The following is a 14,296-nucleotide window of genomic DNA, read 5'->3' on the forward strand; positions in this document are numbered from 1 at the left end:
TCAAAAAAAAAAAAAAAAAAAAAAAAAAAATAAAGATTAGTCTTATATTATTGAAGAAGTCTGAATCCCTGTTACAGATACATTACACTTCAAGTCCTTCCGAGGAAGTGATGAGTTTTCTGGGAGCAAACCTTGTTGAAAAAATGAGTATTGTTCTAAAGACAAAGCTTGGCTTCCTGTTTTCCCTTAGCGTTCTTCACTCCATTCCCAAGTATTGTGTTTTGTTTTGCTGCTTCTTTTCTATTTAAACTCAGTAATACTATGAATATGTAAACAACTCCTAAAGTTTAAAAATCATTTCCTTTTCAATTTTTTTTTTTTGTAGAAACAGGGTCTGCCTATGTTGCCCAGGCTGGTCTTGAACTCCTGGACTCAAGTGATCCTCCTGCCTCAGCCTGTCAAAGTGCTGGGATTACAGACGTGAACCACCATGCCCAGTTCCTAAAACAGTTTTTTAAAAAAAAATTTAATTTTTTCCTTAATATTTGATGTAGATTCTTTTCTCATAAAACTGGGAAGATGTCATAAGACTTTTAAGTAAAAACAAAATGACAGTATGTGAAAATTATAAGGTATATGTATGCATTTAAAACTCTCAAAAGGGTAGAAGAATAATGTCAAACTGTTAATCTGTGTTTGGAGTAGGGAAAATAGAGGGATTATGTAGAACTTTGTCTTTCCTTCATTCATATTTTTTACTGTTGTGTATTATCAGAAGCATAGACATATTCCGATTTGAAAAGATGATTCTACAAACATTGTTGTTATAAAAGTAGGGAAGACGGTAGGCAAGACAATGCACATAAAAACCGTCGGGATGATCTCTGGGTGGTGAGATTATGTGGTGTCATGTGTGGTAAGTGTAAACGGGGGCTTTGTGGGGCAAGATGATCACTTGAGTTTGGACAGGTTCACTGCCTTTTTCTCCTTCCTCTGCTTTCCACGCGCGTGCGCGCCACACACACACACACACACACACAACCAAACCAAAAAAACACACACAATTTTTTTTTCTTCTGAACCTTTGAGTGGTGGATATGATGCCCTTTTACCCCTAAACACTTCAATGTGTATTTCCTAAAAGCGAAAAAATCTTTTATAACCATTGCACAATTATCAAAATCAGGACATTCACATTACTACAATTCTATGTAACCTTACAGAGGTTTCACCAGATGACCCAATAACGTCCTTTATTAGGCTTCGAATCTTGAGCAATGACATATAGATGAAAGGACACGTAAGAGAGTCTTCACTGTGGCAGTTACCGTGCCATCCTAACCACTCTAATCTACGTCTCTGATTGTTCCTGTGGCTGGGTTCTCAGCTACCTGCTTCCTGCTTGTTTTTTATTCAGCCTATTTCTCTAAACTTCTTGTCGATTTTATAAGCTACTAGAAATTCTTTTAGTGAATTCCTTTTCTACCTAAATTAGCCAGAGTTGGTTTCTATAGTTTGCAACCAAGACTGTAGTAAATTACATTTCCCTCCCACACTTCACATTTCAGAATCTTATTCATTTTCACATGCTCACCTCAAATGCCCCCCCCTTTTTTTTTTTTTTTTTGAGATGGAGTCTCACTCCGTCTCCCAGGCTGGAGTGCAGTGGTGCGATCTCTGCTCATTGCATCCTCTGCCTCCTGGGCTCAAACGATTCTCCTATCTCAGCCTCCCAAGTAGCTGGATTACAGGCTCCTACCACCACGCCCAGGTAATTTTTGTATTTTTAGTAGAGACAGGGTTTCACCACGTTGGCTGGACCGGCCTCAAAATCCTGACCTCAGGGAATCCACCTGCCTCGGCCTCCCAAAGTGCTAGGATTACAGGCATAAGCCACAGCGCCTAGCCTTGCTACCTTTTTTTTTTGGAGCCGGAGTCTTGCCTGTCGCCCAGGCTGGAGTGCAATGGCACGATCTCGACTCATTGCAACCTCCACCTCCTGGGTTCAAGCGATTCTCCTGCCTCAGCCTCCCAAGTAGCTGGGATTACAGGCACCCGCCACCATGCCTGGCTAATTTTTGTATTTTTATTTTTTTTTAGTAGAGACGGGGTTTCACCATGTTGGTCAGGCTGGTCTTGAACTCCTGACCTCATGATCTGCCCGCCTCGGCCTCCCAAAGTGCTGGGATTACAGGTGTGAGCCACTGCGCCTTGGCCTTCCTTTTTATTTATAGTAATTTGTAGTTTTAATTTGATAGTTTTCTTTTAATGAATATTCTGTGGGCAAAGTGCTTCTTTTTTTTTTGGAGACAGGGTCTCACTCTGTTGCCCAGGCTGGAGGGCAGTGGTGCAATCTTGGCTCACTGCAACCTCTCCCTCCTGGGTTCAAGCGATTCTCGTGCTTCAGCCACCTGACTAGCTGGGATTACAGGCACGTGCCACCACATCTGGCTAATTTTTGTATTTTTTGTGGAGACAAGGTTTTGCCATGTTGCCCAGGTTGGTCTTGAATCCCTGAGCTCAAGTCATCTGCCCGCTTCAGCCTCATGAGTAGCTGGGACCACAGGTGTGTGCTACCATGGCCTGATCTTTTTTTTTTTTTGTATGTAGAGACAGTTTGCCTATGTTGCCCAGGTTGGTCTCAGACTCCTGAGCCTAACCCTCCTGCTTCAGCCTCCCAAAGTGTTGGGATTACAGGTGTGAGCCACTGTGCCTGGTCCGTTTTTAGTTTTCTGTCACATATAATGAATATTGACTGCTGTCTCTCTAACCACAAGAAAATAGGTTTTTGGGTTTTTCTCTTACAGTGGTTAATGTGAAGATTTCAGATGAACTTTGTGGCTAACTAAGATCACCTGAGCATCCCTGGCGTGACTTGCTGAGCCTGCTCTCTGCTGTAGTTTACTTAGAATTCTTGTAGTTCCTGATCTTTTGATCCTCTTGTTTACTTCACACTTATTGATAACTTTTTTCCTTTCCTTTAATTTGCATGTGGTAAATATATCACTTTGATGTTGGGGTAAAAGGGCTTTCCTCCTAAAAGCGGGAGAGTTCTCTAGGCAGGGTATTAGTTTTTATTGCTGCTGTGATAAATTACCACAAATGTAGTGGCTTAAAACATACAAGTTTATTCCAGTTCTGGAGTTTAAGAGTCCAAAACGGGTCTCACAGGGTAAAATCAAGGCGTCTGCCGGGCTGAGTTCCTTTCTGGAGGACGCTGCGAGCATCTGCTTCCTTTCCTTTTCAGCTTCTAGAGGCTGCCCAATTCCTTGGCTCTTGGCCCCTTCCTCCGCCTTCAGAGCCAGAAACATTGCATGCCTCGGACCTTACTTCTTTGGTCACATCCCTTTCCCTTTCTCTCCTCTTCTGCCTCCCTCTTTCGCTTTTAAGGACTCTTGGGATTCCCTGGGCCCACCTGTGTAATCCGGCATAGTCTCCCTATTTTAATGTCAGCTGATTAGCAACCTTGATTCCTATCTGCAATTTTAATTCCAGTTTGCTCTGCAGTCTCACATATTCATACTCGGGGGATGAGGACATGGACATCTTTGAGGCACCTGGAATTCTGCCTATCACAGGTAGAAGTTGATATCTTTAATAAAGCAGTAAAAAAAGGTACAAGTGAACTTTGGTTTGAAAATTTTTAGAGTTCTTATCTTTTAGCCTGTATTTTTCTGGAGGAGTCATGCCCTGTGTTTCTCAACCTTTTAAACCCATGTCTTCTTTTGAAAAACAAGAATCACATTCTATGGTCAATAATAAACATATTCATTTTCCCCCGTAAAATATTCACATAAACAGCCCCCCAACCCTCCGCCCAAGTGTCTGAACTAAATAAGGTTTATCACACCTGTATTTAGCCTACAACTGGACCATCGTTTTTGACTTATGGATTCTTTTAAGCTCTGGGATATAGCATTCACACTTTTATTCAGACTTAAAATCTGTGTAATATTTGCTTTATTTTTATCACCAAACCCACTTCCCCCATAATAGTGATTATTTCTATTGTTATCGTGAACTTATTTAAAGAGGCAACAAATATTTTCTGGATGTGCCCATATACTTAAGAGGTAGGTAGGCTGCAGCTGGTGCTCGTTCAGCAAAAGTAAAAGGCCCAGCATCTCAATTGTGTACTTGACTAGAAGCTAATTTTTGTCTCATTGTTGTAACAGCTGAAGCAACTCATAGCAATAGGATAAGATGATTGATTTTATAAGATCTGTGGTTTCAGAGCATGTATCCCGCAGGGCACACACACTCTTTCTCTCTCCATATATATAAAATATATATATTTATTAAGCTTTACAGACTTTTGAAAAATTTTTTATTTTTTTTGAGACGGAGTCTGGCTCTGTCGCCCAGGCTGGAGTGCAGTGGCCGGATCTCAGCTCACTGCAAGCTCCACCTTCCGGGTTTACACCATTCTCCTGCCTCTGCCTCCCAAGTAGCTGGGACTACAGGCGCCCGCCTCGTTGCCCGGCTAGTTTTTTGTATTTTTTAGTAGAGACGGGGTTTCACCGTATTTGCCAAGATGGTCTTGATCTCTTGACCTTGTGGTTTGCCCGTCTCGGCCTCCCAAAGTGCTGGGATTACAAGCTTGAGCCACCGCACCCGGCCAAGCTTTACAGACTTTTAAGAACATTTTTAGATTGACAAAAAAATTGAGAGACTAGTCTAGAAAGTTCCCAATTACTCTGTACCCAGTTTTCCCTGTTATTAGCATCTCACATTAGTATGCCACATGTATTACAATTAATGAACCAATGTCGATATATGATTATTAAACAAAGTCCACACTTCATTCAGGTTTCCTTAGACTTTACCTAACGTCCATCATTTCTCTCTTTCAGGATCAAAGTATACTACATTACATGTAGTTGTCACGTCTCTCAGACTTTCCTTGTTTTTGGTGACCTTGATGTTTTGAGGAGTACTGGTCAGGTATATTGTAGGATGCGCCTCCATTCACACACTGTCAACATGCGTTATTGCTGTTGATGTAAACCTTGATCCCCTGCATAAAGTAGTTATTTGTCAGGTTTCTGCACTGTAAAGTTACTTGTTGCCTGCACCCTGCCCCGCTTTCTACGTGGCACCCTTTGGAAGGAAGTCACTGGGTAGCACCTTCCTTGAGGGTGGAGTGTCTATATAAATTATTTGTAATTCTATATGAGAGATTTGTCTACCTCATTTATGTATTTACTCGATCATTTTTACTAGTATGGACTCATGGATATTTATTTCATACTGTGTGCTCCAACCCAATACTACTTTTTGTTACTGCTCCAGTTCATTCCAGCTTTGGCCATTGGGAGCGCCTTCGGTTGGCTCCTGTGCTCCTTTGACATACCTTCATTCAAGTGTGTGTGTGTGTGTGTGTGTGTTTGGAGAGGTATGAGGACATACATAAAAATAAGATTAGCTGGGCATGGTGGTGCATGCCTGTAATCCCAGCTACCTGGGAGGCTGAGGCAGGAGGATTGCTTGAGCCCAGGAGTGTGAGGCTACAGTGAGAGATGACTGTGCCACTGTACTCCAGCCTGGGTGACAGAGCAAGATCCTGTCTCTAAGATAAATAAATGCATGCATACATTTTGATTTCACTTTGTATTGATTTCTCTTTGATCTGTTAGAACTGAGGATGAAGTAGATTTCAACATTAGGCTTTGCTCTGAATTTGAAAGTAATTTTTTTTGGTTGAGATCGAGGATGAGGAAGATGGTCAGATTAAACCTTGCCTGTTTTGTGTCTCTGTAGATCTGCCTTCCCATCGCATTTAGAATAAAACCCAAATTCCTTACCAGGCCATATAAGGCCCTTCATGATCTGACTCCTGCTTGTCTCTTAGACCTCATGACTTCTCTCTTTCCTCCTCCTTCAGGCCAGTGTATCCATAATACTGGCTTTGTTTCTGATGCTTCCGTGTGGCAGGATTGTTCTCTCCTGAGGATCTGAGAACTTGCTGTCAGGAATGTTCCGCTTTTCTACTCCTAGATCTTGGCGTGGCTTGCTTCCTTATTCCTTCTAGTTCTCTGCTTAAATATCAGTTGGCAGAGGTTTCTTTTCTGTTTTCTTTTCTTTTTTTTTTTTTTTTTTGAGAGGGGGTCTTGCTCTGTCACCCAGCCTGGAGTGATTTCGGCTCACTGTAACCTCTGCCTCCCAGGCTGAAGCGATCCTCCCACCTCAGCCTCCCGAGCGGCTGGGACCACAGGTGCGCACCAGCCCTCCTGGCTAATTTTTTTGTGTTTTTGTACAGACGGCGTTTGGCCATGTTGCCCAGGCTGCTGAGTAGGAGATCTGCCTGCCTCGGCCTCTCGAAATGCCGGGATTATAGGTGTAAGCCACCGCGCCCGGCCTTCAGAGGTTTCTTCACAGAGGTTGCCCCCATCGCTCTTCATCTCATACCTACTTTATTTTGATACCATTTATCACTCCCTGAAGTTATTGTGTCTTATGTATTTATACTAGCATTATAAATTATTCATTTTTTGTTGTTTGACTCCTCTGGTGGAATGCAAACTTCATGGCTGCTTGGACTCGGTCTCGTTCACTGCTGTATTCCATGCACATTGACTAATGCCTGGCATAGTATCAGCTCTCTGTAGATATTTGCTATGTAATGGAATAATGGATTTTGTGTTTAAGCAGGGGACTACTTCCAACATTCTGGAAACATTCACATTTATTTTCTGGTAGCAGGTTTTATGCTTTTCCTGTTACAATTAAAACCAGTGAAGGGAAAAGGGGTTTAGCTTCCATCTGAAATAAAATCCACTGTCTGGGCTCCTCTCTGGTTAGAGTCCTCTATTTTGCCATCAGTTAAAAAAAAGCCAGAATGAGTTTAAATTTCCCTGGCCAAAAAAGTGGCATCTGTCAGACTTTCTAACGTGTGTTTTCTTTCTTTGATGCCCTTCACAACCTGAAGGCATATAGATTAGGTCTTTTTAGTTGCTAGCAGCACACAGTAAGCAGCTGTTTACACTTAATATTTAACTGCCCACCTGGCCTTTGAAGCCTGGTGTGATTGAAGGGATGGCAAGCGACAGAGCCTTACAGAATGGGGCAAGAATAGGACAGTGTTCCAGAGGTCAGAGAGTGTTTTTGTTTTCTTCCATCTTTTGTTAGAGTCTGAAATAAATGGTGACACCTAAGAGGAGTTTAAGAAATTGTGCACCAAATCTCAGGTTTTACAAGAATGAATGACCAGGCTTTCTCTACCCTGACAGCATCGTCAAGAGGAAGGTGAGAGGTGGGCTGGGCCTGAGCTCTGGTATGTGTCGGTTATCATTATGTGATGCGGCCAAGAGAGACGCTGCCGCAACAATTATTACTTAGATTACTAGGGAGCACTTGGCCAAGATGAGGTTAGTCCACTGCAGCCTATTTCTCTTGCTGATGGCAACCAAACTCAGTGGGCAGATTACCTGAGGACTCAGAAAAATAAAGAAAAGCTGGCAGATCGTGAAGTGGAAGCCTGGAGAAGCAACCTGAGTGGGGGATGAGAGGGGTAAGTTTCTCATTGTTCTTTCCCTTTTCTTTTTTGAGACCGAGTCTCACTCTGTCGCCAGGTTGGAGTGCAGTGGTGCGATCTCAGTTCACTGCAGCCTCCTCCTGGATTCAAGCAATTCTGCCTCATCCTCCTGAGAAGCTGGGATTACAGGCGCATGCCACCACGCCAGTCTAATTTTTGTATATTTAGTAGAGACGGGGTTTCACCATGTTGGCCAGGCTGGTCTTGAACTCCTGACCTCGTGATCCACCCGCCTCGGCCTCCCAAAGTGGTGAGGTTACAGGCATGAGCCACCTGCGTGGCCTCATTGTTCTTTTCTATCTGGCTTTGAGCCAAAGGCAAGCTTTCAGCAGAGATGCAGTGGTGGTACAGAGGTAGCAAAAATCCAAGAGAAATCTCATCCTTCTGGCCAGAAGATCAGGAAAATGTAAGCTGGAGAGAGTGGGGGGGGAATGCCTTCCTTTTTGAATCACAGTGGGCAGAATCCTTGGAGTCTTTAAATTTCTGTGAAGCAGAGAAATAATCTCATACTTATGCAAAAGGTGTAAGGCACCCATAATGTTAGCATTGCTAACTCCAGGGGAATTTTACCAGCATGCAGATGTTCAGGCTTTGCGTGTCTGGCTGTGGCCCAGCCTCAGAGTTTGTGTACCCTTCCTGCTGCATAATCCTGATCCTGGGATTTGCATTTTTGTTCTGATGGATGGGGAGCTTTGAGAAAATCCACCTTTCTCTAATACAAGGTAAAAGCTTTCTCCCTTCTGCAGGAGCCTTTGCTGCCCTTTCTTTTAATTAAATATTTTTTCCTCCCTAATGTTGGGAGAGCTTCCTAAAGGTCACAATTGAAAAGGGCTGCAGAAGGGAGATGCAGATTATAGTAGTATTCTGTCTTGTCATGGGGGAAATTGTGAATCGTTCGGCCTCTGAAAAATGTTTTCTCCTGTTTCTCCATTCTAGTTAACATTGTTGGGATTGGAAGGAAGGAATTTTTGCTAACATGTGGCCATGATGCCATTTATTTGATGGCTGAGGAGCAACAGAAAGCAGTTCAGCTAGAGGGCATGCCAGCCAAACACCTTTCAAATGTCATGCATTGTGTGGAGTAGGTTTTAAGTATAATACATGCACTTGTCTTTATTGCAAACAATGCTGTCTTATTCCATCTACAAAATATTTGCACTTGAATTCTCTAAGTACAAATTTTGCAGTAGTTGTCATTTACTTTCTATGGACTTTAGGAATGCTGCTTACACAAGTGCTGTGAGTGCTCACTGCTTTTTCATGTTAATGTTGTCATATGGAAGTGCTCTTATTTTATTTTATATTTATTTTTGAGATGGAGTCTTGCTCTGTCCACCCAGGTTGGAGTGCAGTGGCGTAACCTTGGCTCACTGCAACCTCCACCTCCTGGGTTCACCTGATTCTCCTGCCTCAGCCTCCCCAGTAGCTGGGATTACAGGCACCTGCTACCATCTCCAGTTAAGTTTTGTATTTTTAGTAGAAACGGGGTTTCACCATTTTGGCCAGGCTGGTCTCGAATACCTGACCTCAAATAATCTGCCCGCCTTGGCCTCCCAAAGTGCTGGGATTACAGGCATGAACCACCTTACCCGGCCATGTGTAAGTGCTCTTAGAGATACAGAGAATAAGCCAGGCGCAGTGGTTCACCTGAGGTTGGGAGTTCCAGACCAGCCTGACCAACATGGAGAAACCCCCATATCTACTAAAAATACAAAATTAGCTAGGCGTGGTGATGCATGCCTGTAATCCCAGCTAGTCGGGAGGCTGAGGCAAGAGAATCACTTGAACCTGGGAAGGGGAGGTTGCAGTGAGCGGAGATGGCGCCACTGCACTCCAGCCTGGGCAACAAGAGCGAAACTCCGTCTCAAAAAAAAAAAAAAAAAAAAAAAGAGAGAAAAAAAGATACAGAAAATATTTTTTATCTGAATGTGGTGGTCTGTGCCTGTAGTCTCAGCTACTTGATAGGCTAAGGCAGGGCGCCAGAGCAAGACTCCATCTCTAGAAAAAGAAAAAGATGCAATTTTTTAATAGAAAAATTCACCCAGGCCAGAAATGAGAAAAGATAGGCATTTTATAGACTCTTCATCAGGGAAGAACTGAAAAGGAGAATAGATTCAAAAGAGGAGCTTCAGTGCTCACTTTGGCAGCACGTATACTAAAATTGGAACGATTCAGAGCAGATTAGCCTGGTTCCTTCGCAAGGATGACACGCACATTTGTGAAGCGTTCCATACTTCTTCCGCATGTTCTCCCTCATAGGTGGGAATTGAACAATAAGAACACTCGGACACAGGGTGGGGAGCATCACACACCGGGGCCTGTCGTGGGGTGGGGGGTGGGGGAGGGATAGCATTAGGAGAGATACCTAATGTAAATGACGAGTTAATGGGCGCAGCACACCAACATGGCACAGGTATACATATGTAACAAACCTGCACGTTGTGCACATGTACCCTGGAACTTAAAGTATAATAATAATAAAGGGGCTTCAGCTGCTGGAAAGCTAGAGGAGCATATGTGAAATCATTTTCTGTCGGGTAAAATATATATGCAGAAAAAGACTTTTCAGATGATTGGGCCAGTGATTATTCCTCACCATTTGGTCAGTGTGTGCGTATCGACTGTCTCCACACGGGGTAGGTGCTTAAAAGGAAAAGAATTTTGGTAGGTCCGTTTGTTTTTAATACGCAATGGCAAATCAAACAGCTTTTACTGGTTAGGGCTGGAGTTTGGCCCTTTTCTAAGAAAACAAGTAAAACATTATGTGAAGGTTGTATCTGGTGCCTTATGACATTTGGCCTAATTCGTGAAACTTACAGCTTTTCATGACAAGGAGAGTGAGGTCATAATTCAGTCATGGGGCTTGAATGTGATATGAGGCGCTTTTATGAAGGTATCCACAGCTTTATGAAGTTACAGCTGCCCGTCTGTAACCCAGAGCAAGTACTCATGAAAGAGCAGCGAGAACTGAAATGCATTTCAGAGCTGTGAGGTGGTGTGAGAAGACGGGATGTTCTGCCAGGTGATGGCAGTAACCCTTTAGTTAACAAGGACGCCTAGAGGCTTAAACCAGATGATCTACATGCTCTAAGAGAAATCGTATTGTTTCCACCAAATTTCTAATTTGCCTCCTTGGATTTATGTTGTGGAGCAAACTTGTAAAGGCATCAGTAAGAAAGTTCTAAACGCTGAAAAGAACACTACACTTTTAAAACCTCTATTTCGAGGCATAGAAAACGTGTTTAAAAAATCAAGACATTTTTGAACTTGTTGTATGCATTAAAGTGTAATTGCCTACAAAAGAACTGCTTAAGACTTTGCAATTCTATTTTTCTAAGTTTTGCTACAATAAATAGTCATGTATTGCTTAATGGGGATATAGTCTGAGAAACATGTCATTAGGTGATTTGTCATCGTGCAATACCAGAGAGGGTACTTACATAAACCTAGATGGTGTAGCCTACTGTATACCAGGCTGTATGGCATAACCTGCTGTGCTAGGCTACAAACCTGTGCAGCATGTTACGGTACTGGATACTGTAGATAGTTGTAACACAATGGTGAGTATTTGTGTGTCTAAACATAGAAAAAGTACAGTCAACTTACTGTGTATAGGATGAGAAATGGTACATCTGTATAGGGTGCTTTCCATGAATGGAGCTTGCAGGACTGAAAGTTGCTCTGAGTGAGTGAGTGAGTAAGTGGTGAATGAATATGAAGGCCTAGGACATTACTGTACACTACTGTAGACTTTATAAACACTGTACACTGAGGCTACACTAAACTTTTAATTTTTTTAATAATTGGCCGTAGTTTATTGTAGTTTTCTTACTTTATAAACTTTTAAATATTTTTGCCTTTTTGACTCTTGTAATAACACTTAGCTTCATAAATTCCGGACACAATATCACTGTCTTCCACGTCCACATCTTGTACCACTGGAAGGTCATTAGGGCCAGCAAAATGCCTGGAGCTGTCATCTCCTATGTAACAATGCCTTCTTTTGGAATACCTCCTGAAGGACCTGCTTGAAGCCTACAATTAGCTTTTTAAAAAGTAAGTAGAATGACTATACTCTAAAATAATGGTAAAAAGTACAATATAGTAAATAAATCAGTAACCATTTAGTATCATTATCAAGTATGTACTGTACATAATTGTATGTGCTAGACTTTTATATGACTGGTAACGTAGTAGGTTTGTTTACACCAGTATCGCCACAAACATGTGAATAATGCCTTGCACTATGGCATTATTTTCAGCTCCATTATGACCTTATGGGACCACTGTTGTAAATGTGGTACATTGTTGACCAGAATGGTATATGGTGCATTATTTAGTTGCTAGACAATGGAGTTTTTAATCATTTTAGAACCTTAGGCTTACTGGCCGGGCGCAGTGGCTCACGCCTGTAATCCCGGCACTTTGGGAGGCTGAGGTGGGTGGATCACTTGAGGTCAGGAGTTCGAGACCTGCCTGGCCAACATGGTGAAACCCTGTCTCTACTAAAAATACAAAAATTAGCTGGGTGTGGTGGCATGCACCTGTAGTCTCAGCTACTCGAGAGACTGAGGCAGGAGAATTGCTTGAACTGGTAGATGGAGGTTGAAATAAGCTGATTGCACTTGTACTCCAGCCTGGATGACGTAGCAAGACCCTGTCTCAAAAAAAAAAAAAAAAAACCAAAAAACCTTACTGAAATCACTTATCTTGGTTAATTGGCATCTTATGAGAATTGATAGTTACATGATGATAGGGACGTTACCTGAAAAATCTTAAGTGGTTGATATCTTCTCTCTTGAAGTGTTATTCTTAGGGGAATCTGCTTAACTTTATTGGAATGGGGATGAAATCTCCATGCTCTTTAAAATGGTATGGTGGTGGTTGCTTTGCTTTGTTTCGTTTTGTATGAGAGCTCAGTTCTAGGCTTTTGGATGAATTGTTAATAGGTGAACAGAGTGAGTGGATTTGAGACAGGTAGTTGGGTTTATTGTAGGTGAGAAGCTTTGTCAAATGATACCTTTTTTTTTTTTCCCCTTGAGACAGCGTCTCATTCTGTCATCCAGGAATGCAGTGGCACAATCACAGCTCATTACAGCCTCGACCACCTTGGGCTGAGGTGATGCTCCCACCTCAGCCTCCTGAGTACCTTGGACTACAGGGATGTGCCACCACGCCCGGCTAATTTTTGGTACTTTTTTGTAGAGATGGGGTTTTGCCATGTTGCCTGGGCTGATCTTGAATTCCTGGGCTCTAGTAATCCACCCACCTTGGCCTCCCAAAGTGCTGCAATTACAGGTGTGCGCCACCACACGTGGTTGGCAGATGATATTTTGGTGAACCTGAGTTATTTAGAAGGTAATGGTCTGGAACTCTGAATGTGAAGAGGAAACAAACCTTTTGTTTTTGACTAAACAGTTACGCTGGTTTAAAATGGACCACTCACCGGAGAAGGGAATTCTCTGAGTATTTAATTTGTTTCTGATTATATACTCCATAGCATACAAGCAAGTAGAGACACTTGGGTTTAGTTAGTGGAGAAAAGTTTGTTGACTGGATCAAAAACTCCTGTTGGTAATATTTTAAAAAGATTCAGGTTACATTTTGTAGCCCAGGAGATACATATTGCTGAGATACTTTTGACTGAAGTGTGGCATGAAGGGAAAGGGGAAAATTTGTAAGAATAAAGAGTCGTGTGGCCACATGCAGAGTATCAAGTACCAGGAAGTAGATAAAATTGACCAGGTGAGGTGGAGAGGTCAGTACCGATGTGAGCCTAACTCGGTGTCTATTAGTATTGTAACTTTACTACCTAATAAGATTTTTTAAAGTCTGTGGTTTTGTTGATCTGATAGTACTGTGTACTTCATTCTAATACAGTACGTAGGAGAGATAAATTGCTTTCCGGTTTTTGTTTGTTGTTTTTGTTTTTTGAGATGGAGTTTTGCTCCTGTTGCCCAGGCTGGAGTGCAATGGCACAATCTCGACTCACTGCAACCTCTCCCTCCTGGGGTTCCGAGTAGCTGGAATTATAGGCACGCACCACCATGCCCGGCTAATTTTGTATTTTTAGTAGAGACGGGGTTTCTCCATGTTGGTCAGGCTGGTCTCGAACTCCCGACCTCAGGCTATCCGCCCGCCTTGGCGTCCCAAAGTGCTGGGATTACAGGCATGAGCCACCGCGCCCAGCCACTTTCCAGTTTTATGTCCACATAATGGTTACCGTTCAGATCTGAGGGTGTATTGTTTGAAGGAAAGTTAGAGTGCATCTAAGGAGCCAGGAATGTACTGTCTCCAATTCTTGATTCTGCTAACGAATGGTAATTACTCTTTCATGCCACTCATTTTTATCATTTTGTCTCTGAAATTAAATAACACCTATGAGAAAGATATAAGGGCCTGGAGAAGGAAAGGGATAGAGTGAAGATCCCTTTGAGACGTGTCACTCAACATTAGCTTTGTGGGTTTGTTTACCTTTTTCTCTGTCAGAGTCTCTCTACCCACTTTTTTTTCCCTCGTGTATTGCCGTTTCTGAGCAAGATTGAGAGTTGACAACTGTTACTTTTTTTGTTCCTAAAGACCAAGGGTGGAATTTTTAGTTCATTTCCCCCATTATCCTTAAACAGTGAGATTGTATTATAATAAAACGTTTTTGGGTATTTTGTGGAATTTTTAGAAAGGCGCTCCTTTGTTATCTTTTTCCCCACGCTAACAGCTTCGCATGGGATTTGACTGTGATCCTTTGTTGTTGCTCGTCTTCATGCAAAGTCAGTTTTCCCAACTTTTAGAAAGGAGACACCTGTTAAGGACAGCTTTTCAGGC

General features: G+C 42.4%; 2 protein-coding genes and 1 non-coding gene across 3 annotated transcripts in view; 2 read left to right on the top strand and 1 right to left on the bottom strand.

Annotated features, from left to right (window-relative positions):
• CHRM5 (cholinergic receptor muscarinic 5) overlaps window positions 1-14,296 on the bottom strand; it is a 99,630-nt gene that overhangs the window by 36,241 nt on the left and 49,093 nt on the right. The window lies entirely within an intron of this gene.
• AVEN (apoptosis and caspase activation inhibitor) overlaps window positions 1-14,296 on the top strand; it is a 186,726-nt gene that overhangs the window by 10,221 nt on the left and 162,209 nt on the right. The window lies entirely within an intron of this gene.
• LOC111554639 lies at window positions 9,606-9,712 on the top strand. The gene has a single exon (XR_002735305.1). It is a non-coding gene; the product is annotated as a U6 spliceosomal RNA (small nuclear RNA).

This window comes from Piliocolobus tephrosceles, chromosome 6 (genome assembly GCF_002776525.5).
Source record: "Piliocolobus tephrosceles isolate RC106 chromosome 6, ASM277652v3, whole genome shotgun sequence".
Taxonomy (NCBI): Eukaryota; Metazoa; Chordata; class Mammalia; order Primates; family Cercopithecidae; genus Piliocolobus; species Piliocolobus tephrosceles.